The sequence below is a fragment of the Mytilus californianus genome, unplaced genomic scaffold (genome assembly GCF_021869535.1).
Source record: "Mytilus californianus isolate M0D057914Y unplaced genomic scaffold, xbMytCali1.0.p SCAF_14, whole genome shotgun sequence".
NCBI lineage: Eukaryota > Metazoa > Mollusca > Bivalvia > Mytilida > Mytilidae > Mytilus > Mytilus californianus.
In genome coordinates this window covers 32,875,564-32,901,522 of record NW_026262626.1, presented here as the reverse complement: position 1 = coordinate 32,901,522, position 25,959 = coordinate 32,875,564, and the positions used below count along the sequence as shown (strand labels likewise).

At 33.0% G+C, this 25,959-nt stretch overlaps 1 protein-coding gene and 2 long non-coding RNA genes across 5 annotated transcripts in view; 1 reads left to right on the top strand and 2 right to left on the bottom strand.

Moving 5' to 3' along the window:
• Positions 1-3,443, bottom strand: part of LOC127724775 (uncharacterized) — a 31,346-nt gene extending 27,903 nt beyond the window's left edge. The window contains exon 1 of the long non-coding RNA XR_007992680.1: positions 146-3,443. This is a non-coding gene — a long non-coding RNA (uncharacterized LOC127724775). The remainder of the gene's footprint in view (positions 1-145) is intronic.
• The window catches only part of LOC127724673 (phosphatidylinositol-binding clathrin assembly protein LAP-like), a 488,025-nt gene that overhangs the window by 288,926 nt on the left and 173,140 nt on the right, over positions 1-25,959 (top strand). The window lies entirely within an intron of this gene.
• LOC127724764 (uncharacterized) overlaps positions 1-25,959 on the bottom strand; it is a 567,962-nt gene that overhangs the window by 464,123 nt on the left and 77,880 nt on the right. For 2 of the 3 annotated variants that reach the window (XR_007992667.1, XR_007992668.1), the window contains exon 2: positions 15,972-22,260. This is a non-coding gene — a long non-coding RNA (uncharacterized LOC127724764). Of the gene's footprint in view, positions 1-15,971; positions 22,261-25,819; positions 25,861-25,959 lie in introns of all 3 variants that reach the window. The other variant, XR_007992666.1, reaches the window with a different exon arrangement.

Sequence of the window (25,959 nt, the reverse complement as noted above, 5' to 3'; positions counted from 1 at the left end):
TGTATATAGTCTGAAAACAGATTTAATAAGTATTGCGCAACAGCACAGTGTATTGCACAACAGCAAGATATCTTCAATTGAATATAAATTCAAATCATATAACCAATTTCAAGTTCTTTGACTACATTTATTCTGTGTCAGAAACCTATAATGTGTCAAATATTTAATTACAATCCAAATTCAGACCTGTATCAAGCTTGAATATTGTGTCCATTTTTGCCCCAACTGTTCAGGGTTGGACCTCTGCAGTCGTATCCAGCTGCGCTCGGCAAAGCAGTTTATTTTACATTAATGTTGGCATGTAGTCTCCATTCTTATTTTGACTAAATTTACAAATCCTTCCAGAAAATTGAAAACATCAGACCTAGGGTTAGGTTGAACTAAACTTAAAACACTATACATGTTATGTAAATTTAGACCAAAGCCACTTTTAGTAAAACAAATGAAATTAACTGTCATTGTATGATTATAAAGGAGCTTTCCATTAAACTAACAAACAAGCTTTTTATACGCCCGTTTACGGGACGTATTATGGTATACCGTTGTCTGTCTGTCCGTCCGTCTGTCCGTCTGTCCGTTGTCAACATGTCGGACATTAACTCAAAAACGCTTTAACCAATTTGCATAAAACTTTGGTGAATTGTTTATATCTATTGACGTGAGCTCCCTTTTGTTTTTTATAAATTTTAGATTTTATGTTTCCGAGTTATGGGGTTTTATTCATTAAAAAAAGGGGGATTTTCCAGTTTTCGGACAATAACTCAAGAATGCTTTCACCAACTTGCAAGAAATTTTGGTTAATTGTTTATATCTGTTGACATGAGCTCCCTTTAGATTTTTATAAATTTTAGATTTTACGTTTCCAAGTTACAGGGTTTTGTTCATAAAAAAAGGGGGGATTTTCAAGTTTTCGGACAATAACTCAAAAATGCTTTCAGCAGTTCTTATGAAACTTTGATGAATTGTTGATATCTATTGATGTAAGCTCCCTTTAGAATTTTATAAATTTTAGATATTACATTTCCGAGTTGTGGGGTTTTATTCATTAAGAAAGGGAGGATTTTCCAGTTTTCAGACAATAACTCAAAAATAGTTTCAACAATTCTTATGAAACTTTGGTGAATTGATTATATCTATTGATGTAAGCTCCCTTTAGAATTTTATTAAATTTATTTGTTTATAGTCTGACAACAGATTTACTAAGTATTGCGCAACAGCATAGTGTATTGCACAACAGCAAGAAATCTTTAATTGAATATAAATTCAATTCATATAACCAATTTCAAGTTCTTTGACTACATTTATTCAGAAACCTTTATGTCAAATATTTAATTACAATCCAAATTCAGACCTGTATCAAGCTTGAATATTGTGTCCATTTTTGCCCCAACTGTTCAGGGTTGGACCTCTGCGGGCGTATCCAGCTGCGCTCAGCGAAGCAGTTTATTTATCTTGCTTTGAGAGGCTACTAATATATTGTTCTGTAAGCAGAATTGTATTTCAGGAAATTAAGTTGTAAGGGCCAAATATTTTATGATTTACTCAATATTGTATCTTCATGTACATTCGATAGATTTTTTTTCAAGTCATGTGTTCAATATTGTAATAATGTGAAATAAGTATGGTAAGGGTCCTATTTGGCATATGAGTTCCTTTTGGAGAAGACGTCTTTAATAATCCACTTTTTCTAGAATCAATACTCTAAATTCAGAAATTATTGTGTGCATTTATTATTGGCATTTTTGAAAAAAGTGAAAAAATGTGAGATTAATCATTGCATTTTCAGGAAAACCTGCATACAGTTATATGTGTTTCTGTTATCGAAATTCAAGGTCTTATTATTGCAATAAAACCTTGCAATAATTTCTGAATTTCAGTATGTAATATGTTAAAATACATTTTTGAGAACAATAGTGATGTTTTATTGTCTTCATTAATAGCAGGAATCGACGAAATTGCACAAGCAAGGCAAAACATCACGAGTAAGAAATCTAATCAATTTATTTTTTTTATGCCCCCACCGTAGCGGAGGGGGCATTAAGTTTTGGTGGCGTCACTTTTACCGTTCTAGAGTTATGCCCCTTTACAAATGGAAAAATTGCTGAATTTATTGTTTCCGTTCTCTAACTTTAGTTTGCCTCAACCAAATGTTATGAAACTTATACACAATGTTTATTACCACAAAACACAGATCGAGTTTGAATTTTGGTGGCGTCACTTTTACCGTTCTAGAGTTATGCCCCTTTACAAATGGAAAAATTGCTGAATTTTTTGTTTTCGTTCTCTCATTTTAGTTTGCCTTAATTAAATGTTATGAAACTTATACACAGTGCTTATTACCACAAAACACAGATCAAGTTTGAATTTTGGTGGCATCACTTTAACCGTTCTAGAGTGATGCCCCTTTATAAATGGAAAAATTGCAAAATTTTTATTTTCTTCTAAATATTAAGTAATTTTTAAATTGGAGTTATCTTCCTTTGTCCATGATTATAGTTGAATCAACTACAATCAATGCTTTATACAATGCAATGTTTCTAATTTTGACTTCCACTGAGAAAACACAGATCAAGTTGAATTTGAGTAGTGTCACTTTAACCATTATTGAGTTATGCCCCTGTATAAATCAAAAGAATGCAAAATTTTTAGTTTCCATTCGGTTACTTGAGTTTGCCCCAACCAAACATTATGAAACCTATACACAATATTCATTACCACAAAACTAAGATCAAGTACAATTTTTATACGACCGCAAAAAATTTTTGCGGTCGTATATTGGGATGACGTTGGCGTCGTCGTCGTCGTCATGCGTCGTCCGAAGACACATTGGTTTTCGCACTCTAACTTAAGTTTAAGTGAATGGATCTCTATGAAATTTTACCATACGGTTCAATACCACAAAAGGAAGGTTGGGATTGATTTTGGGGGTTATGGTACCAACAGTTAAGGAATTAGGGGCAAAAAAGGGGCCAAAAATAAGCATTTTTGTAACTTCCAGACAATAACTTGTATGTAAGTGTATGGATCTCTCTGACATTGTACCACAAGGTTCCATATCACAAAGGGAAGACTGTAATTGATTTTGGGGGTAATTGCCTCAAAATTTTAGGAATTAGGGGCCAAAAAAGGGGCAAAAAACAAGCATTTTTCTAGTTTCATGACAATAACTTGTGTGTAAGTGTTTGGATATTTCTGAAATTGTACTACAAGGTTCCATATCACAAAGGGAAAGCTGGAATTGAGTTTGGGGGTAATTGCCCGAAACGTTTAGAAATTGGGGGCCAAAAAGGGGCCAAAAATAAGCATTTTTCTAGTTTCCAGACAATAACTTGTGTTCAAGTGTATGGATCTCTCTGAAATTGTACTGCAAGGTACCATACCACAAAGGGAAGGCTGGGATTGAGTTTGGGGGTGATGAATCATAAGGGGGTTCAAAAAATTTGGGGGGGGGGGATTTTTTTTCTATCTTTTTTTCCTTTTTTTTATACGACCGCAAAAAAATTTTTGTGGTCGTATATTGGTATGACGTTGGCGTCGTCGTCGTCCGGCGTCGTCGTTGTCGTCGTCGTCGTCGTCATCCGGCGTCGTCCGAAGACACATTGGTTTTCGCACTCTAACTTTAGTTTAAGTGAATGGATCTTTATGAAATTTTACCACAAGGTTCAATACCACAAAAGGAAGGTTGGGATTGATTTTGGGGGTTATGGTAATAACAGTAAAGGAATTAGGGGCCAAAAAGGGGCAAAAAATAAGCATTTTTGTAACTTCCAGACATAACTTGTGTGTTAGTGTATGGATATCTCTGACATTGTACCACAAGGTTCCATATCACTAAAGGAATGCTGGGATTGATTTTGGGGGTAATTGCCTCCAAATTTTAGGAAGTAGGGGCCAAAAAAGGGGCAAAAAACAAGCATTTTTCTAGTTTCATGACAATAACTTGTGTGTAAGTGTATGGATCTTTCTGAAATTGTACTACAAGGTTCCATATCACAAAAGGAAAGCTGGGTTTGAGTTTGGGGGTAATTGCCCTAAACGTTTAGGAATTTGGGGCCAAAAAGGGGCCAAAAAACACATTTTTTTCTAGTTTCAAGACAATAACTTGTGTTCAAGTGTATGGATCTCTCTGAAATTGTACTGCAAGGTACCATACCACAAAGGGAAGGCTGGGATTGAGTTTGGGGGTGATGAATCATAATGGGGGTTCAAAAAATTTTGGGGGGGGATTTATTTTTTTTTCCTTTCTTTTCTTTTTTTCCTTTTTTGTTTCTTTTAAAATTTTCCATTTTAAGTTGGTTATTTCTGATTTATATTTAAAATCAAATAATAATGATATGGTAGGAGATACACACCAAACAGGATGTGTAAATTATTATATAATAAGTATTGTGCAATAGCAAGAAATTTTCAATTGCACAGTATTGCACAATAGCAAGAAATCTTCAATTGCACAGTATTGCACAATAGCAAGAAATCTTCAATTGCACAGTATTGCTCAATAGCAAGAAATATCCAATAGCACAATATTGCGCAATAGCAAGAAATTGTCAAGTGTACAGTATTGCGCAATAGCAAGAAATATTTAATAGCACAGGATTGTGCAAAAGAAGATACTTCCTATAAATTGCTTATTTCTTGACCAATTTCAATGGGGTTTTATTCTTGTTTTCTTTTAAAATTTTCCATTTTAAGTTGGTTATTTCTGATTAATATTTAAAAGCAAATAATAATGATATGGTAGGAGATACACACCAAACAGGATGTGTAAATTATTATATAATAAGTATTGTGCAATAGCAAGAAATTTTCAATTGCACAGTATTGCACAATAGCAAGAAATCTTCAATTGCACAGTATTGCGCAATAGCAAGAAATCTTCAATTGCACAGTATTGCACAATAGCAAGAAATATCCAATAGCACAATATTGCGCAATAGCAAGAAATTGTCAATTGTACAGTATTGCACAATAGCAAGAAATATTCAATTGCACAGTATTGTGCAAAAGAAGATACTTCGTATAAATTGCTTATTTCTTGATCAATTTCAATGGGGTTTTATTCTTGAATTCTTGGGGTTCTTTAATATGCTGAATCTAACCGTGTATTAAGTTTTTGGATTTTGGGCCCCGTTTTTAAATTGGTCCACATTGAGGTCCAAAGGGTCCAAAATTTAACTTTGTTTGATTTCATCAAAAATTGAATTATTGGGGTTCTTTGATATGCCGAATCTAACCGTGTATTTAGATTCTTAATTTTTGGTTCCGTTTTCAAATTGGTCTACATTAAGGTCCAAAGAGTCCAAAATTAAACTTAGTTTGATTTTAACAAAAATTTAATTTTTAGGGTTCTTTGATATGCTGAATCTAAACATGTATTTAGATTTTTATACGACCGCAAAAATTAAAAATTTTTTGGTCGTATATTGGTATAACGTTGATGTCGTCGTCCGAAGACGTCCGGCGTCGTCCGAAGACACATTGGTTTTTCGCACTCTAACTTTAGTTTAAGTAAATGGATCTCCATGAAATTTTACCATAAGGTTCAATACCACGAAAGGAAGGTTGGGATTGATTTTGGGGGTTATGGTACCAACAGTTAAGGAATTAGGGGCCAAAAAGGGGCCAAAAATAAGCATTTTTGTAACTTCCAGACAATAACTTGTGTGTAAGTGTATGGATCTCTCTGACATTGTACCACAAGGTTCCTTATCACGAAGGGAAGGCTGTAATTGATTTTGGGGGTAATTGCCTCAAAATTTTAGGAATTAGGGGCCAAAAAAGGGGCAAAAAACAAGCATTTTTCTAGTTTCATGACAATAACTTGTGTGTAAGTGTTTGAATATTTCTGAAATTGTACTGCAAGGTACCATACCACAAAGGGAAGGCTGGGATTGAGTTTGGGGTGGATGAATCATAAGGGGGTTCAAAAAATTTGGGGGGGGGGATTTTTTTTTTTCTTTTTTTTTCTTTTTTCCTTTTTTTTTTTCTTTTAAAATTTTCCATTTTAAGTTGGTTATTTCTGATTTATATTTAAAAGCAAATAATAATGATATGGTAGGAGATACACACCAAACAGGATGTGTAAATTATTATATAATAAGTATTGTGCAATAGCAAGAAATTTTCAATTGCACAGTATTGCACAATAGCAAGAAATCTTCAATTGCACAGTATTGCGCAATAACAAGAAATCTTCAATTGCACAGTATTGCGCAATAGCAAGAAATATCCAATAGCACAATATTGCGCAATAGCAAGAAATTGTCAATTGTACAGTTTTGCGCAATAGCAAGAAATATTCAATTGCACAGTATTGTGCAAAAGAAGATACTTCGTATAAATTGCTTATTTCTTGATCAATTTCAATGGGGTTTTATTCTTGAATTCTTGGAGTTCTTTAATATGCTGAATCTAACCGTGTATTAAGTTTTTGGATTTTGGGCCCCGTTTTTAAATTGGTCCACATTGAGGTCCAAAGGGTCCAAAATTTAACTTTGTTTGATTTCATCAAAAATTGAATTATTGGGGTTCTTTGATATGCCTAATCTAACCGTGTATTTAGATTCTTAATTTTTGGTTCCGTTTTCAAATTGGTCTACATTAAGGTCCAAAGGGTCCAAAATTAAACTTAGTTTGATTTTAACAAAAATTTAATTTTTAGGGTTCTTTGATATGCTGAATCTAAACATGTATTTAGATTTTTGATTTTGGGCCCAGTTTTCAAGTTGGTCTAAATTGGGGTCCAATATTAAACTTTGTTTGATTTCAACAAAAATTGAATATATGGGGTTCTTTGATATGCTGAATCTAACCATGCATTTAGATTTTTGATTTTTGGTCCCCGTTATCAACTTTGTCCACATTGAGGTCATAAGGGTCCAAAATTAAACTTTGTTTGATGTCATCAAAAATTGAATTCTTGGGGTTCTTTGATATGCTGAATCTAACCATGTATTTAGATTTTGGATATTGGACCATAATAGGTGAATGTCCAATTTAAAATTTTTAAGTTCTTAGACCACATTCATTCTGTGTAAGAAACCTATGCTGTGTCAAATATTTAATCACAATCCAAATTCAGAGCTGTATCAAGCTTGAATATTGTGTCCATACTTGCCCCAACTGTTCAGGGTTCGACCTCTGCGGTCGTATCAAGCTGCGCCCTGCGGAGCATTTTATTGATTATGGGCCCAGTTTTCAAGTTGGTCCAAGTCGGGGTCCAAAATTAAACTTTGTTTGATTTCAACAAAAATTGAATATGTGGGGTTCTTTGATATGCTGAATCTAACCATGTATTTAGATTTTTTATTTTTGGGCCCCGTTATCAACTTTGTCCACATTGAGGTCAAAAGGGTCCAAAATTAAACTTTGTTTGATTTCATCAAAAATTGAATTCTTGGGGTTCTTTGATATGTTGAATCTAACCATGTATTTAGATTTTGGATATTGGACCATAATAGGTGAATGTTCAATTTAAAATTTTTAAGTTCTTAGACCACATTCATTCTGTGTCAGAAACCTATGCTGTGTCAAATATTTAATCACAATCCAAATTCAGAGCTGTATCAAGCTTGAATGTTGTGTCCATACTTGCCCCAACTGTTCAGGGTTCGACCTCTGCGGTCGTATCAAGCTGCGCCCTGCGGAGCATTTTATTTATTTTAAGACTTTTATGATGTATTTAAATGGGTTATTAGTCCCCTACCAACAAAGTTGAAGGGAACTTTAGGTTTGCACTCTGTCTGTCTGTCTGTCTGTCTTTCTGTCAATCCGTCAGCCGGCAAATCAGTTTTCCACAATTTTTTTCTTCGTGCTTGAAGATATTGATTTGAAATTTGGTATATAGTTTCATCTTGACAAGTTACAGATCAAGTTCGAACTTTGTTCCAGTCTTATGATTTTGTGCAGAGTTATGGTCCTTGGACTTAGAAAATTCACTCAAATAATCAGTTTTCCGCATTTTTTTTCATCATGCTTGAATATATTGACTTGATATTTGTTATATAGTTTCGGTCATGACAAGTTATAGATCAAGTTAGCATTTTGTTCCAGTACAACGAATTCTTATCTGGTAGGGGACTATGTATTGCCATGCAATACTCTCAGAATGCTTGTTATGGTTGCAAACTCTATTTGAAATTTGAATTGAGATTATGACCATATCTTGAGGGAAAGATTTTTTTTTGGAAAAGGGGGGAGGTTAAAAAAAGTTGGGGGGGGGACAATTTTTTCTCCACAAGATTTCAGAAATCAAAAAGAAAATTTCTTCAAATATTTTTTTATCTTTGAAAAAAAAGGGGGAGGGGGTAAAAAAAAAATTTTGTGAAAAAGATGGGGGGGTAAAAAAAATTGCGGGGGGTCAATTCGCAACAGCATAGTGTATTGCAGAAAAGCAAAAAAAAAAGGGGGGTATTTTTCTTCTTTTTTGGGGGGGGGGGGGGGGGGGAGGGGGTTAATTTGCAACAGCATAGTGTATTGCCCAAAAGCAAAAAATTGAATATAAATTCAAATCATATAACCAATTTTAAGTTCTTTGACTACAGTTATTCTGTGTCAGAAACCTTTTATGTGTCAAATATTGAATTACAATCCAAATTCAGACCTTTATCAAGCATGAATATTGTGTCCATTTTTGCCCCAACTGTTCAGGGTTGGACCTCTGCGGTCATATCCAGCTGCGCTCGGCGAAGCAATTTATTAAACAATTGTCTTATCTTAATATTTAAAAAAAAGAGATGAATGATAATTGATTGATTCATTATGAAATCTAATTACAGTAATACTTTAATACAATTACAGATAGAAAGTGACTGGTGGGTTTGGTCCAGCTTGTTGGTATTAATCTAGCTTATATGCAATGAATGTTACAGTTAGATTTTATTGCTTGTTTAAATTATATTACTTTATATATTTATTTTTATTATTCAAAAGTCATGATTTATCATAAATTCATTGTAATCATTGCTATCAATGTATATAAATTTAATGTGATTATTTAAAGCTCTATTTTGGATGCTATTCTATTCAGTGCTATATATATTAGATGATACATGTTGATGCATTAACATGCATGTTATAAAGCAGTAACAGATACACCCCAAATAGACCAAAAATACAGATTTTGATGAAAGATCTTTCAAAAAAATCATTATGTAAATAGGCCTGCTTTCATTGAATTTCATAGAAAATCAAAAGTTATGCCACTTTTGACTTAATAGATAGAACAATGATACATAAAATAAGAAATTAAAAAAAAACACTTTTTCCTATCTAGAAAAAAAAATGAAAACAACACTTTATGAATTTTAACATTGTAATTATGGCTATTAACCTAGTTTAATTTGTTAATGTATCCTTTCATGTTTATCTATGCCCCATGGACACACTTTTATAATAAACTAATTTTGGAGTACAAATGTATTTGATTTCATCTTAAAACTTAGTCAAAGTTTTTTTAGACACCAATAACCTTGTCAGACTTTTATAGAATTTTATATGATTTAAAAGAGATAATTTCAGAAGCAAAAAACCTAAAAATGAAAAGTTTTTCATTTTTAATACGCCTGTTTACGGGACGTATTATGGTATACCGTTGTCCTTCTGTCTGTTCGTCCATCCATCTGTCCATCCGTCCGTCCATCCATCGTCAACATGTCGGACAATATTTCGAAAAAGCTTTAACTAATTTGCATAAAACTTTATTGAATTGTTTATATCTATTGACGTGAGCTCCCTTTTGATTTTTGATAAATTTTAGATTTAACGTTTCCAAGTTATGGGGCTTTATTCATTAAAAAAGGGGGATTTTACAGTTTTTGGACAATAACTCAAAAACACTTTCGCCAATTTGCAAGAAACTTTGGTGAATTGTTTATATCTATTTACATGAACTCCCTTTCAATTTTTATAGATTTAAGTTTTTACATTCCAAGTTATGGGGTTTTATTCATTAAAAAGGGGGGATTTTCCAGTTTTCGGACAATAAATCCAAAATGCTTTGAGCAGTTTTCAGGAAACTTTGGTGAATTGTTTATATCTATTGACGTAAGCTCCCTTTCAATTTTTAAAATTTCTAGATTTTACATTCCCTAGTTACGGAATTTTATTCATAAAGAAGGGTTGATTTTCCTGTTTTCAGACAATATCTTTAAAATGCTTTGAGCAGTTTTCATGAAACTTTGGTGATTGGTTTATATCTATTAAAATAACCTCCCTTTAGTTATGCCCCCGCCGTAGTGCGGGGGGGGCATTAAGTTTTACCCTTGTCCGTACGTCCATCCGTATGTATGTCGTACGTCCCAAAGTAGGTTTTCGTTCTCTAACTTAAATTTGCCTCTACTAAATGTTATGAAACTTAAACACAATACTTATTACCACAAAACACAAATCAGATTTGAATTTTGGTGGCGTCACTTTAACCGTTCTAGAGTTATGCCCCTTTACACATGGAAAAATTGCTGAATTTTTCGTTTCTGTTCTCTAACTTAAGTTAGCCTCAACCAAATGTTATGTAACTTATACACAATGCTTATTACCACAAGACACAAATCAAGTTTGAATTTTGGCGGGGTCACTTTTACTGTTCTAGAGTTATGCCCCTTTACAAGCGGAAAAATTGCTGAATTTATCGTTTCCGTTCTCTAACTTAAGTTTGCCTCAACCAAAAGTTATGAAACTTATACACAATACTTATTACCACAAAACTCAGATTAAGTACAAATTTGGGTAGTGTCCCTTTATAACTTTATACAATATACAAGCGAGGGCATCATCTGATAATAACTTAATTAGTATGAGTGAATGGATCTCTGTGAAATTTAACCACAAGGTTCAATAGCACAAAAGGAAGGTTGGGATTGATTTTGGGGGTTATTGTCCAAATTGTTTAGGAATTAAAGGCAAAAAAAGGCATTTTTATACGACCGCAAAAAAATTTTGTGGTCGTATATTGGTATGACGTTGGCGTCGTCGTCCGAAGACACATTGGTTTTCGCACTCTAACTTTAGTTTAAGTGAATGGATCTTTTTGAAATTTGACCATAAGGTTAAATACCACAAAAGGAAGGTTGGGATTGATTTTGGGGGTTATGGTACCAACAGTTAAGGAATTAGGGGCCAAAAAGGGGCCAAAAATAAGCATTTTCTAGTTTCCAGACAATAACTGTGGAACGGTGTATGGATCTCTCTGAAATTATACTACAAGTTTCCATACCACAAAGGGATAGTTAGGATTTGCTTTGGGGGGTTATGGCTCAAACCGTTTAGGAATTAGGGGCAAAAAAGGGGGAAAAACAAGGTTGTCCTGGTTAATGGACAAATACTTTAGTACAAAACATAATTTAAAGCAGTGTAAGGGAGATAAATCAAATACATCATTGAAATTATCTCCCTTACACTGCTTTTAAATTATGTATAAAGTAATGGTTAATGAACAATTAAGATAATTTAAAACAGTGTAAGGGAGGTATTCCAAATACAACATTTTGGTTACTTCCCTTACACTGCTTTTAAATTATGTTTAAAGAAATACATATTTATAAAGGAAGACCAGTAAAAATATCTGCAAATGTTGCATCTTTTTTTTTTACAAAAATATCCATATGAAAGATTTGACACTATATTTTTAATTCTATTATAAAATAGATTAAGTTAGCACTATGGTAAATTTAAATGGGTAATTATGGTTGCCAACTCCATTGGAAATTTGAATTGAGATTATGACCATATCTTGAGGGAAAGAATTTTTTGGGGGAAAAAAGGGGGGGGGGGATAAAAAGAAATTGTGGGGGGTCAATTTTTTCTCATTTCAGATTTCAGAAATTAAAAAGAATTATTCTTCAATTATTATTTTTTTTTCAAATTTCAAATATTGAAAAATTTCAAGAAGTAATCTTTAATTGCACAGTATGGCGCATTAGATTTGTAAAATCTTTGATCACATTTATTTATTTTTTATGCCGAATCTAACAGTGTATTTAGATTTTTAATTTTGGGTCAAGTTTTCAAATTGGTCTACCTTAAGGTCCAAAGGGTCCAAAATTAAACTTTGTTTGATTTTAGCAAAAGTTGAATACATGAGGTTCTTTGATATGCTGAATCTAAACATGTATTTAGATTTTTGATTTTTGGCCCAGTTTTCAAGTTGGTCCAAATTGGGGTACAAAATTAAACTTTGTTTGATTTCAACAAAAGTTGAATGTATGGGGTTCTTTGATATTCTGAATCTAACCATGTTTTTAGATTTTTTATTTGTGGACCCCGTTATCAAATTGGTTCATATTGAGGTCAAAAGGGTCCAAAATTAAACTTTGTTTGATTTCATCTAAAATTGAATTATTGGGGTTCTTTGATATTCCAAATCTAACCGTGTATTTAGATTTTTAGTTTTGGGTCCTGTTTTTATACGACCGCAAAAAATTTTTGCGGTCGTATATTGGTATGACGTTGGCGTCGTCGTCCGAAGACACATTGGTTTTCGCACTCTAACTTTAGTTTAAGTGAATGGATCTCTATGAAATTTTACCATAAGGTTCAATACCACAAAAGGAAGGTTGGGATTGATTTTGGGGGTTATGGTACCAACAGTTAAGGAATTAGGGGCCAAAAATAAGCATTTTTGTAACTTCCAGACATAACTTGTGTGTTAGTGTATGGATCTCACTGACATTGTACCACAAGGTTCCATATCACACAGGGAATGCTGGGATTGATTTTGGGGGTAATTGCCTCAAAATATTAGGAATTAGGGGCCAAAAAAGGGGCAAAAAACAAGCATTTTTCTAGTTTCATGACAATAACTTGTGTGTAAGTGTATGGATCTTTCTGAAATTGTACTACAAGGTTCCATATCACAAAGGGAAAGCTGGAATTGAGTTTGGGGGTAATTGCCCAAAATGTTTAGGAATAAGGGGCCAAAAATAAGCATTTTTCTAGTTTCCAGACAATAACTTGTGTTCAAGTGTATGGATCTCTCTGAAATTGTGCTGCAAGGTACTATACCACAAAGGGAAGGCTGGGATTGAGTTTGGGGGTGATGAATCATAAGGGGGTTCAAAAAATCTGGGGGGGGGGGGGGATTTTTTTTTTTCATTTTTTTTCTTTTTTTCCTATTTTTTATACGACCGCAAAAATTGAAAATTTTTTGGTCGTATATTGGTATGACGTTGGCGTCGTCGTCGTCGTCGTTGTCGTCGTCGTCGTCGTCGTCGTCGTCGTCGTCGTCCGGCGTCGTCCGAAGACACATTGGTTTTCGCACTCTAACTTTAGTTTAAGTGAATGGATCTCCATGAAATTTTACCATAAGGTTCAATACCACGAAAGGAAGGTGGGGATTGATTTTGGGGGTTATGGTACCAACAGTTAAGGAATTAGGGGCCAAAAAGGGGCCAGAAATAAGCATTTTTGTAACTTCCAGACAATAACTTGTGTGTAAGTGTATGGATCTCTCTGACATTGTACCACAAGGTTCCATATCACAAAGGGAAGGCTGTAATTGATTTTGGGGGTAATTGCCTCAAAATTTTAGGAATTAGGGGCCAAAAAAGGGGCAAAAAACAAGCATTTTTCTAGTTTCATGACAATAACTTGTGTGTAAGTGTTTGGATATTTTTGAAATTGTACTACAAGGTTCCATATCACAAAGGGAAAGCTGGAATTGAGTTTGGGGGTAATTGCCCGAAACGTTTAGGAATTGGGGGCCAAAAAGGGGCCAAAAATAAGCATTTATCTAGTTTCCAGACAATAACTTGTGTTCAAGTGTATGGGTCTCTCTGAAATTGTACTGCAAGGTACCATACCACAAAGGAAAGGCTGGGATTGAGTTTGGGGGTGATGAATCATAAGGGGGTTCAAAAAATTTGGGGGGGGAATTTTTTTTTTTTATTTTTTTTCTTTTTTTCCTTTTTTTTTTCTTTTAAAATTTTCCATTTTAAGTTGGTTATTTCTGATTAATATTTAAAAGCAAATAATAATGATATGGTAGGAGATACACACCAAACAGGATGTGTATATTATTATATAATAAGTATTGTGCAATAGCAAGAAATTTTCAATTGCACAGTATTGCACAATTGTAAGAAATCTTCAATTGCACAGTATTGCGCAATAGCAAGAAATCTTCAATTGCACAGTATTGCGCAATAGCAAGAAATATCCAATAGCACAATATTGCGCAATAGCAAGAAATTGTCAATTGTACAGTATTGCACAATAGCAAGAAATATTCAATTGCACAGTATTGTGCAAAAGAAGATACTTCGTATAAATTGCTTATTTCTTGATCAATTTCAATGGGGTTTTATTCTTGAATTCTTGGGGTTCTTTAATATGCTGAATCTAACCGTGTATTAAGTTTTTGGATTTTGGGCCCCGTTTTTAAATTGGTCCACATTGAGGTCCAAAGGGTCCAAAATTTAACTTTGTTTGATTTCATCAAAAATTGAATTATTGGGGTTCTTTGATATGCCGAATCTAACCGTGTATTTAGATTCTTAATTTTTGGTTCCGTTTTCAAATTGGTCTACATTAAGGTCAAAAGGGTCCAAAATTAAACTTAGTTTGCTTTTAACAAAAATTGAATTTTTAGGGTACTTTGATATGCTGAATCTAAACATGTATTTAGATTTTTGATTATGGGCCCAGTTTTCAAGTTGGTCCAAATCGGGGTCCAAAATTAAACTTTGTTTGATTTCAACAAAAATTGAATATATGGGGTTCTTTGATATGCTGAATCTAACCATGTATTTAGATTTTTGATTTTTGGGCCCTGTTATCAACTTTGTCCACATTGAGGTCAAAAGGGTCCAAAATTAAACTTTGTTTGATTTCATCAAAAATTGAATTCTTGGGGTTCTTTGATATGCTGAATCTAACAATGTATTTAGATTTTTTATTTGTGGACCCGCTATCAAATTGGTTCATATTGAGGTCTAAAGGGTCCAAAATTAAACTTTGTTTTATTTCATCAAAATTGAATTATTGGGGTTCTTTGATATGCCAAATCTAACCGTGTATTTAGATTTTTAATTTTGGGTCCCGTTTTTAAATTGGTCTACATTAAGGTCCAAAGGGTCCAAAATTAAACTTAGTTTGATTTTAACAAAAATTGAATTCTTGGGGTTCTTTGATATGCTGAATCTAAACATGTGTTTAGATTTTTGATTATGGGCCCAGTTTTCAAGTTGGTCCAAGTTGGGGTCCAAAATTAAACTTTGTTTGATTTCAACAAAAATTGAATATATGGGGTTCTTTGATATGCTGAATCTAAACATGTATTTAGATTTTAGATTTTTGGCCCAGTTTTCAAGTTGGTCCAAATTGGGGTCCAAAATTAAACTTTGTTTGATTTCAACAAAAATTGAATATATGGGGTTCTTTGATATGCTGAATCTTACCATGTATTTAGATTTTTTATTTGTGGGCCCGCTATCAAATTGGTTCATATTGAGGTCAAAATGGTCCAAAATTAAACTTTGTTTGATTTCATCAAAAATTTAATTTTTGGGGTTTTTTGATATGCCAAATCTAACCGTGTTTTTAGATTTTTAATTTTGGGTCCCGTTTTTTAAATTGGTCTACATTAAGGTCCAAAGGGTCCAAAATTAAACTTAGTTTGATTTTAACAAAAATTGAATTCTTGGGGTACTTTGATATGCTGAATCTAAACATGTGTTTAGATTTTTGATTATGGGACCAGTTTTCAAGTTTGTTCAAGTTGGGGTCCAAAATTAAACTTTGTTTGATTTCAACAAAAATTGAATATATGGGGTTCTTTGATATGCTGAATCTAACCATGTATTTTGATTTTGGACATTGGACCATAATAGGTAAATTAAAAAAATTGAAGTTCTTAGACCACATTCTTTCTATGTCAGAACCTATGCTGTGTCAAATATTTAATCACAATCCAAATTCAGAGCTGTATCAAGCTTGAATGTTGTGTCCATACTTGCCCCAACTGTTCAGGGTTGGACCTCTGCGGTCGTATCAAGCTGCGCCCAGCGAAGCATTTTATTTTCTTTTAAAATTTTCCATTTTAAGTTGGTTATTTCTGTTTTATATTTAAAAGCAAATAATAATGATATGGTAGGAGATACACACCAAACAGGATGTGTAAATTATTATATAATAAGTATTGTGCAATAGCAAGAAATTTTCAATTGCACAGTATTACACAATAGCAAGAAATCTTCAATTGCACAGTATTGCGCAATAGCAAGAAATCTTCAATTGCACAGTATTGTGCAATAGCAAGAAATATCCAATAGCACAATATTGCGCAATAGCAAGAAATATTCAATTGCACAGTATTGTGCAAAAGAAGATACTTCGTATAAATTGCTTATTTCTTGACCAATTTCAATGGGGTATATTCTTAAATTCTTGGGGTTCTTAAATATGCTGATTCTAACCGCGTATTAAGTTTTTGGATTTTGGGCCCCGTTTTTAAATTGGTCCACATTGAGGTCCAAAGGGTCCAAAATTAAGATGTTTGATTTCATCAAAAATTGAATTATTGGGGTTCTTTAATATGCTGATTCTAACCGTATATTTAGTTTTTGGATTTTGGGCCCCGTTTTTAAATTGGTCCACATTGAGGTCCAAAGGGTCCAAAATTAAAGTTCGTTTGATTTCATCAAAAACTGAATTATTGGGGTTCTTTGATATGGCGAATCTAACCGTGTATTTAGATTCTTAATTTTTGGTTCCGTTTTCAAATTGGTCTACATTAAGGTCCAAAGGGTCCAAAATTAAACTTAGTTTGATTTTAACAAAAATTGAATTCTTAGGGTTCTTTGATATGCTGAATCTAAACATGTATTAAGATTTTTGATTATGGGCCCAGTTTTCAAGTTGGTCCAAATCGGGGTCCAAAATTAAACTTTGTTTGATTTCAACAAAAATTGAATATATGGGGTTCTTTGATATGCTGAATCTAACCATGTATTTAGATTTTTGATTTTTGGACCCCATTATCAACTTTGTCCACATTGAGGTCAAAAGGGTCCTAAATTAAACTTTGTTTGATTTCATCAAAAATTGAATTCTTGGGGTTCTTTGATATGCTGAATCTAACCATGTATTTAGATTTTGGATATTGGACCATAATAGGTGAATTTCCAATTTAAAATTTTTAAGTTCAAAGACCACATTCATTCTGTGTCAGAAACCTATGCTGTGTCAAATATTTAATCACAATCCAAATTCAGAGCTGTATCAAGCTTGAATGTTGTGTCCATACTTGCCCCAACTGTTCAGGGTTCGACCTCTGTGGTCGTATCAAGCTGCGCCCTGCGGAGCATTTTATTTAAATTGGTCTACATTAAGGTCCAAAGGGTCCAAAATTAAACTTAGTTTGATTTTAACAAAAATTGAATTCTTGGGGTTCTTTGATATGCTGAATCTAAACATGTGTTTAGATTTTTGATTATGGGCCCAGTTTTCAAGTTGGTCCAAGATAGGGTCCAGTATTTAAACTTTGTTTGATTTCAACAAAAATTGAATATATGGGGTTTTTTGATATGCTGAATCTAAACATGTATTTAGATTTTTGATTATGGGCCCAGTTTTCAAGTTGGTCCAAATTGGGGTCCAAAATTAAACTTTGTTTGATTTCAACAAAAATTGAATATATGAGGTTCTTTGATATGCTGAATCTAACCATGTATTTAGATTTTTTATTTGTGGGCCCTGCTATCAAATTGGTTCATATTGAGGTCAAAAGGGTCTAAAATTAAACTTTGTTTGATTTCATCAAAAATTGAATTATTGGGGTTCTTTGATATGCCAAATCTAACCGTGTTTTTAGATTTTTAATTTGGGTCCCATTTTTTAAAATTGGTCTTCATTGAGGTCCAAAGGGTCCAAAATTAAACTTAGTTTGATTTTAACAAAAATTGAATTCTTGGGGTTCTTTGATATGCTAAATCTAAACATGTGTTTAGATTTTTGATTATGGGCCCAGTTTTCAAGTTGGTCCAAGATAGGGTCCAGTATTTAAACTTTGTTTGATTTCAACAAAAATTGAATATATGGGGTTCTTTGATATGCTGAATCTAAACATGTATTTAGATTTTTGATTATGGGCCCAGTTTTCAAGTTGGTCTAAATTGGGGTCCAAAATTAAACTTTGTTTGATTTCAACAAAAATTGAATATATGAGGTTCTTTGATATGCTGAATCTAACCATGTATTTAGATTTTTTATTTGTGGGCCCCGCTATAAAATTGGTTCATATTGAGGTCAAAAGGGTCTAAAATTAAACTTTGTTTGATTTCATCAAAAATTGAATTATTGGGGTTCTTTGATATGCCAAATCTAACCGTGTTTTTAGATTTTTAATTTGGGTCCCATTTTTTAAAATTGGTCTTCATTGAGGTCCAAAGGGTCCAAAATTAAACTTAGTTTGATTTTAACAAAAATTGAATTCTTGGGGTTCTTTGATATGCTAAATCTAAACATGTGTTTAGATTTTTGATTATGGGCCCAGTTTTCAAGTTGGTCCAAGATAGGGTCCAGTATTTAAACTTTGTTTGATTTCAACAAAAATTGAATATATGGGGTTCTTTGATATGCTGAATCTAAACATGTATTTAGATTTTTGATTATGGGCCCAGTTTTCAAGTTGGTCTAAATTGGGGTCCAAAATTAAACTTTGTTTGATTTCAACAAAAATTGAATATATGAGGTTCTTTGATATGCTGAATCTAACCATGTATTTAGATTTTTTATTTGTGGGCCCCGCTATAAAATTGGTTCATATTGAGGTCAAAAGGGTCTAAAATTAAACTTTGTTTGATTTCATCAAAAATTGAATTATTGGGGTTCTTTGATATGCCAAATCTAACCGTGTTTTTAGATTTTTAATTTGGGTCCCATTTTTTAAAATTGGTCTTCATTGAGGTCCAAAGGGTCCAAAATTAAACTTAGTTTGATTTTAACAAAAATTGAATTCTTAGGGTTCTTTGATATGCTAAATCTAAACATGTGTTTAGATTTTTGATTATGGGCCCAGTTTTCAAGTTGGTCCAAGTTGGGGTCCAAAATTAAACTTTGTTTGATTTCAACAAAAATTGAAAATATGGGGTTCTTTGATATGCTGAATCTAACCATGTATTTTGATTTTGGACATTGGACCATAATAGGTAAATTAAAAAAATTCAAGTTCTCATGTGTTTAGATTTTTGATTATGGGCCCAGTTTTCAAGTTGGTCCAAGATAGGGTCCAGTATTTAAACTTTGTTTGATTTCAACAAAAATTGAATATATGGGGTTCTTTGATATGCTGAATCTAAACATGTATTTAGATTTTTGATTATGGGCCCAGTTTTCAAGTTGGTCTAAATTGGGGTCCAAAATTAAACTTTGTTTGATTTCAACAAAAATTGAATATATGAGGTTCTTTGATATGCTGAATCTAACCATGTATTTAGATTTTTTATTTGTGGGCCCCGCTATAAAATTGGTTCATATTGAGGTCAAAAGGGTCTAAAATTAAACTTTGTTTGATTTCATCAAAAATTGAATTATTGGGGTTCTTTGATATGCCAAATCTAACCGTGTTTTTAGATTTTTAATTTGGGTCCCATTTTTTAAAATTGGTCTTCATTGAGGTCCAAAGGGTCCAAAATTAAACTTAGTTTGATTTTAACAAAAATTGAATTCTTGGGGTTCTTTGATATGCTAAATCTAAACATGTGTTTAGATTTTTGATTATGGGCCCAGTTTTCAAGTTGGTCCAAGATAGGGTCCAGTATTTAAACTTTGTTTGATTTCAACAAAAATTGAATATATGGGGTTCTTTGATATGCTGAATCTAAACATGTATTTAGATTTTTGATTATGGGCCCAGTTTTCAAGTTGGTCTAAATTGGGGTCCAAAATTAAACTTTGTTTGATTTCAACAAAAATTGAATATATGAGGTTCTTTGATATGCTGAATCTAACCATGTATTTAGATTTTTTATTTGTGGGCCCCGCTATAAAATTGGTTCATATTGAGGTCAAAAGGGTCTAAAATTAAACTTTGTTTGATTTCATCAAAAATTGAATTATTGGGGTTCTTTGATATGCCAAATCTAACCGTGTTTTTAGATTTTTAATTTGGGTCCCATTTTTTAAAATTGGTCTTCATTGAGGTCCAAAGGGTCCAAAATTAAACTTAGTTTGATTTTAACAAAAATTGAATTCTTAGGGTTCTTTGATATGCTAAATCTAAACATGTGTTTAGATTTTTGATTATGGGCCCAGTTTTCAAGTTGGTCCAAGTTGGGGTCCAAAATTAAACTTTGTTTGATTTCAACAAAAATTGAAAATATGGGGTTCTTTGATATGCTGAATCTAACCATGTATTTTGATTTTGGACATTGGACCATAATAGGTAAATTAAAAAAATTCAAGTTCTCATGTGTTTAGATTTTTGATTATGGGCCCAGTTTTCAAGTTGGTCCAAGATAGGGTCCAGTATTTAAACTTTGTTTGATTTCAACAAAAATTGAATATATGGGGTTCTTTGATATGCTGAATCTAAACATGTATTTAGATTTTTGATTATGGGCCCAGTTTTCAAGTTGGTCTAAATTGGGGTCCAAAATTAAACTTTGTTTGATTTCAACAAAAATTGAATAAATGAGGTTCTTTGATATGCTGAATCTAACCATGTATTTAGATTTTTTATTTGTGGGCCCCGCTATAAAATTGGTTCATATTGAGGTCAAAAGGGTCTAAAATTAAACTTTGTTTGATTTCATCAAAAATTGAATTATTGGGGTTCTTTGATATGCCAAATCTAACCGTGTTTTTAGATTTTTAATTTGGGTCCCATTTTTTAAAATTGGTCTTCATTGAGGTCCAAAGGGTCCAAAATTAAACTTAGTTTGATTTTAACAAAAATTGAATTCTTAGGGTTCTTTGATATGCTAAATCTAAACATGTGTTTAGATTTTTGATTATGGGCCCAGTTTTCAAGTTGGTCCAAGTTGGGGTCCAAAATTAAACTTTGTTTGATTTCAACAAAAATTGAAAATATGGGGTTCTTTGATATGCTGAATCTAACCATGTATTTTGATTTTGGACATTGGACCATAATAGGTAAATTAAAAAAATTCAAGTTCTTAGATCACATTCTTTCTGTGTCAGAAACCTATGCTGTGTCAAATATTTAATAACAATCCAAATTCAGAGCTGTATCAAGCTTGAATGTTGTGTCCATTCTTGCCCCAACTGTTCCGGGTTCGACCTCTGCGGTCGTATCAAGCTGCGCCCCAGTGAAGGATTTTATTCTAGGTTGCCTACAATAACTTGTGTACAAGTGTATGGATCTCTATGAAATTGTACCACAAGGTTCCGTACCACAAAGGGAAGGTTGGGATTGGCCTTGGGGGTTATGGCCCAAACTGTTCAGGAATTAGGGGCAAAAAAAGGGGGCAAAAACAAGGTTTTGATACCCCCTTTTACAGGACGCATTATGGTATACCGTTGTCCGTCTGTCTGTCTGTCCGTCCATCCGTCTGTCCGTCCGTAGTCAACATGTCGGACATTATTTCAAAAACTCTTTAACCAATTTGCATAAAACTTTGGTGATTTGTTTATAACTATTGACGTGAGCTCCCTTTCGTTTTTTATAAATTTTAGATTTTACATTTCTGAGTTATGGGGTTTTATTCATTAAAAAGAGGGGGATTTTCCAGTTTTCAGACAATAACTCAAGAATGCTTTCACCAACTTGCAAGAAATTTTGGTTAATTGTTTATATGTATTGACATGAGCTCCCTTTTGATTTTTATAAATTTTAGATTTTACGTTTCCAAGTTACAGGGTTTTATTCATAAAAAAAAAGGGAGATTTTCCAGTTTTCGGACAATAACTCAAAAATGATTTCAGCAGTTCTCATGAAACTTTGATGAATTGTTGATATCTATTGATGTAAGGTCCCTTTAGAATTTTATAAATTTTAGATTTTACATTTCCGAGTTATGGGGTTTTATTCATTTAAAAAGGGGGGATTTTCCAGTTTTCAGACAATAACTCAAAAATGCTTTCAGCAATTCTTATGAAACTTTGGTGCATTGATTATATCTATTGATGTAAGCTCCCTCTAGAATTTTATAAATTTTATTTGTTTATAGTCCAACAACAGGTTTACTAAGTATTGTGCAGCAGCATAGTGTATTGCACATGTACAACAGCAAGAAATCTTTAATTGAATATAAATTCAATTCATATAACCAATTTCAAGTTTTTTGACTACATTTATTCAGAAACCTATAATATGTCAAAGATTTAATTACAATCCAAATTCAGACCTGTATCAAGCTTAAATATTGTGTCCATTTTTGTCCCAACTGTTCAGGGTTGGAGATCTGCGGGCGTATCCAGCTGCGCTCAGCAAAGCAGTTTGTTCTGGTTAATGGACAATTACTTAAGTATTAGTCTATGGATCTCTATGAAATTAAAACACAAGGTTCCATAGCACAAAGGGAAGATTGGATTTGACTTTGGGGGTTATGGTTCAAACTGTTCAGGAATAAGGGGCAAAACAGGGGGGGAGGAAGAAGGTTTTTTCTGGTTTCCGGACAAATACTTAATTATTAGTCAATGGATCTCTTTGAAATTGTACCACAATGTTCCATACTACACACAGAAGGTTGGGGTCGATTTTGTGGGTTGTGGCTTTAATCGTTAAGAAACTAGAGGCCAAATAGGGGCCAAAAACAAAACTTTTCTAATACTGGCTAAGCTGGTTCTAACATAAATTATTTCTGATCTATTTAAAGAAACAACAAATACTGATATGGCAGAAGATACACACCAAACAGGGTGTGTAAATTATAAGTCCCCTACCGACGAAAGCCAAGGGGACTTTAGGTATGCACTCCGTCCGTCCTTCTGTCTGTCTGTTTGTCCATCCATCCGTCAGTCCGGCAAATCAGTTTTCCACACTTTTTTTCTTTGTGCTTGAAGATATTGATTTGATATTTGGTGTATTGTTTTATCATGACAAGTTACAGATCAATTTGAATTTTGTTCCGGTCTGATGATTTTGTGCAGAGTTATGATCCTTGGACTTAGAAAATTTACTCAAATAATCAGTTTTCCTCGGTTTTTTTAGCTCACCTGGCCCAAAGGGCCAAGTGAGCTTTTCTCATCACTTGGCGTCCGTCGTCCGTAAACTTTTACAAAAATCTTCTCCTCTGAAACTACTGGGCCAAATTTAACCAAACTTGGCCAATATCATCATTAGGGTATCTGGCCGCCATGGCTAAAAATAGAACATAGGGATAAAATGTAGATTTTGGCTTATATCTCTGAAACCAAAGCATTGAGAACAAATCTGACAGGGTAAAAATGTTTATTAGCTCAAGATCTATCTGCCCTGAAATTTTCAGATGAATCGGACAACCCGTTGTTAGGTTGCTGCCCCTGAATTAGTAATTTTAAGGAAATTTTGCCGTATTTGGTTATTATCTTGAATATTATTATAGATAGAGATAAACTGTAAACAGCAATAATGTTCAGCAAAGTTAGTTCTACAAATAAGTCAACATGACCAAAATGGTCAGTTGACCCCTTAAGGAGTTATTGCTCTTTTATAGTAAATTTTTAACAATTTTTCGTAAATTTTTGTTATCTTTTACAAAAATCTTCTCTGAAACTACTAAGATGAATTTAACTAAAGTTGTAAACAATCATCATTAGGATATGTAGTTTAAAAATTGTGTTTGATGACCCCACCCTCAAACCAAGATGGCCGACATGGCTAATAATAGTACATAGGGTAAAATGCAGTTTTTGGCTCATATATCTAAACCCAAAGCATTTCTAGCAAATCTTTCAAAAACAAAATTGTTCATTAGGGCAAGATCTATCTGCCCTTAAATTTTCAGACCATTCAGGCAACCCGTTGTTGGGTTGCTGCCCCTGAATTGGTAATTTTTAGAAATTTTTTCAGCTTTTGGTTATTATCTTGAATATTATTATAGATAGAGATAAACTGTAAAGAGCAATAATGTACAGCAAAGTAAGACCTACAAATAAGTCACATGACCAAAATGGTCAATTGACCCCTTAAGGAGTTATTGCCCTTTATAATAAATTTTTAACAATTTTCATAAATTTTGTAAATTTTTACAAAATAATTTCCACTAAAACTACAGGGCCAAGTTCATTATAGATAGAGATAATTGTAAGCATCAAGAATGTTCAGTAAAGTAAGATCTACAAACACATCACCATCACCAAAACACAATTTTGTCATGAATCCACCTGTGTCCTTTGTTTAATATGCACATAGACCAAGGTGAGCGACACAGGCTCTTTAGAGCCTCTAGTTTAGTCATGCTTGAAGATATTGGTTTGATAATTGGTATATGCTTTTATCATGACAAGTTACAGATCAAGTTTGAATTTTGTTACGGTCTGATGATTTTGTGCAGAGTTATGTTCCTTGGACTTCGAAAATTCACTTAAATAATCAGTTTTCCACACTTTTTTTCGTCATGCTTGAAGACTTTGACTTGATATTTGTTATATAGTTTACACCATGACAATTTATAGATCAAGTTAGCATTTTGTTTGAGTAAAATGAATTTTTAATCGGTAGGTGACTATGTATTGCCATGCAATACTCTCAGAATGCTTGTTATATTTAGTTTGTAAACAGATTTGCTGAGTATTGCACAACAGCAAAGTATTGCACAACAGCAAGAACTCTTCAGTTGAAAATAAATATAAATCTTTTAACCAATTTCAATGAGAATTGATTTAAAGTCTTGAATTGTTTGAGGTTTTTACCATGCAATACTATATTGGATATTTGGACATTTTTAAATAGGTCTACATTGAGGTCCAAAGGGTCCAAAATTAGACTTTGTTTGATTTCATCAAAAACTAAATTCTGGTGGTTCTATATATCGATATGCTGAATCTAATTGTGCATTCAGATTTTTAATTTTGGGCCCTGTTTTCAAATTAGTCTATATTAAGGTCCAAAGGGTCCAAAATTAAACTTTTTTTAAATTGATGGTTTTTTTATACGCCCATTTACGGGACGTATTATGGTATACCTCTGTCCGTCCGTCGTCAACATGTCGGACATTAACTCAAAAAAACTTTAACCAATATGCATGAAACTTTGGTGAATTGTTTATATCAATTAACGTGAGCTCCCTCTTGTTTTTTATAAATTTCAGATTTACTGTTTCCGAGTTTTGGGGTTTTATTCATTAAAAAAAGGGGGATTTTCCAGTTTTCGGACAATAACTCAAGAATGCTTTCACCAACTTGCAAGGAATTTTGGTGAATTGTTTATAGCTATTGATATGAGCTCCCTTTTGATTTTTATAAATTTTAGATTTGACGTTTCCAAGTTACAGGGTTTTATTCATAAAAAAAGGGGGATTTTCCAGTTTTCGGACAATAACTAAAAAATGCTTACAGCAGTTCTCATGAAACTTTGGTGAATTGTTTATATCTGTTGATGTAAGCTCCCTTTAGAATTTTATAAATGTTAGATTTTACATTTCTGAGTTATGGGGTTGTATTCATTCAAAAAGGGGGGATTTTCCAGTTTTTGGACAATAACTCAAAAATGCTTTCAGCAGTTCTCATGAAACTTTGGTGAATTATTTATAGCTATTGATGTAATCTCCCTATTGATTTTCATAAATTTCAAATATGACATTGAGAAGAAATTGAACTTTATTTGTTTATAGTTTGAAAACAGATTTACTAAGTATTGCACAACAGCAAGAAATCTTTAATTGAAGATAAATTCAATTCATATAACCAATTTCAAGTTCTTTGACTACATTTATTCAGAAACCTATAATATGTCAAATATTTAATTACAATCCAAATTCAGACCTCTATCAAGCTTGAATATTGTGTCCATTTTTGCACCAACTGTTCAGGGTTGGACCTCTGCTGGCGTATCCAGCTGCGCTCAGCGAAGCACTTTTTATT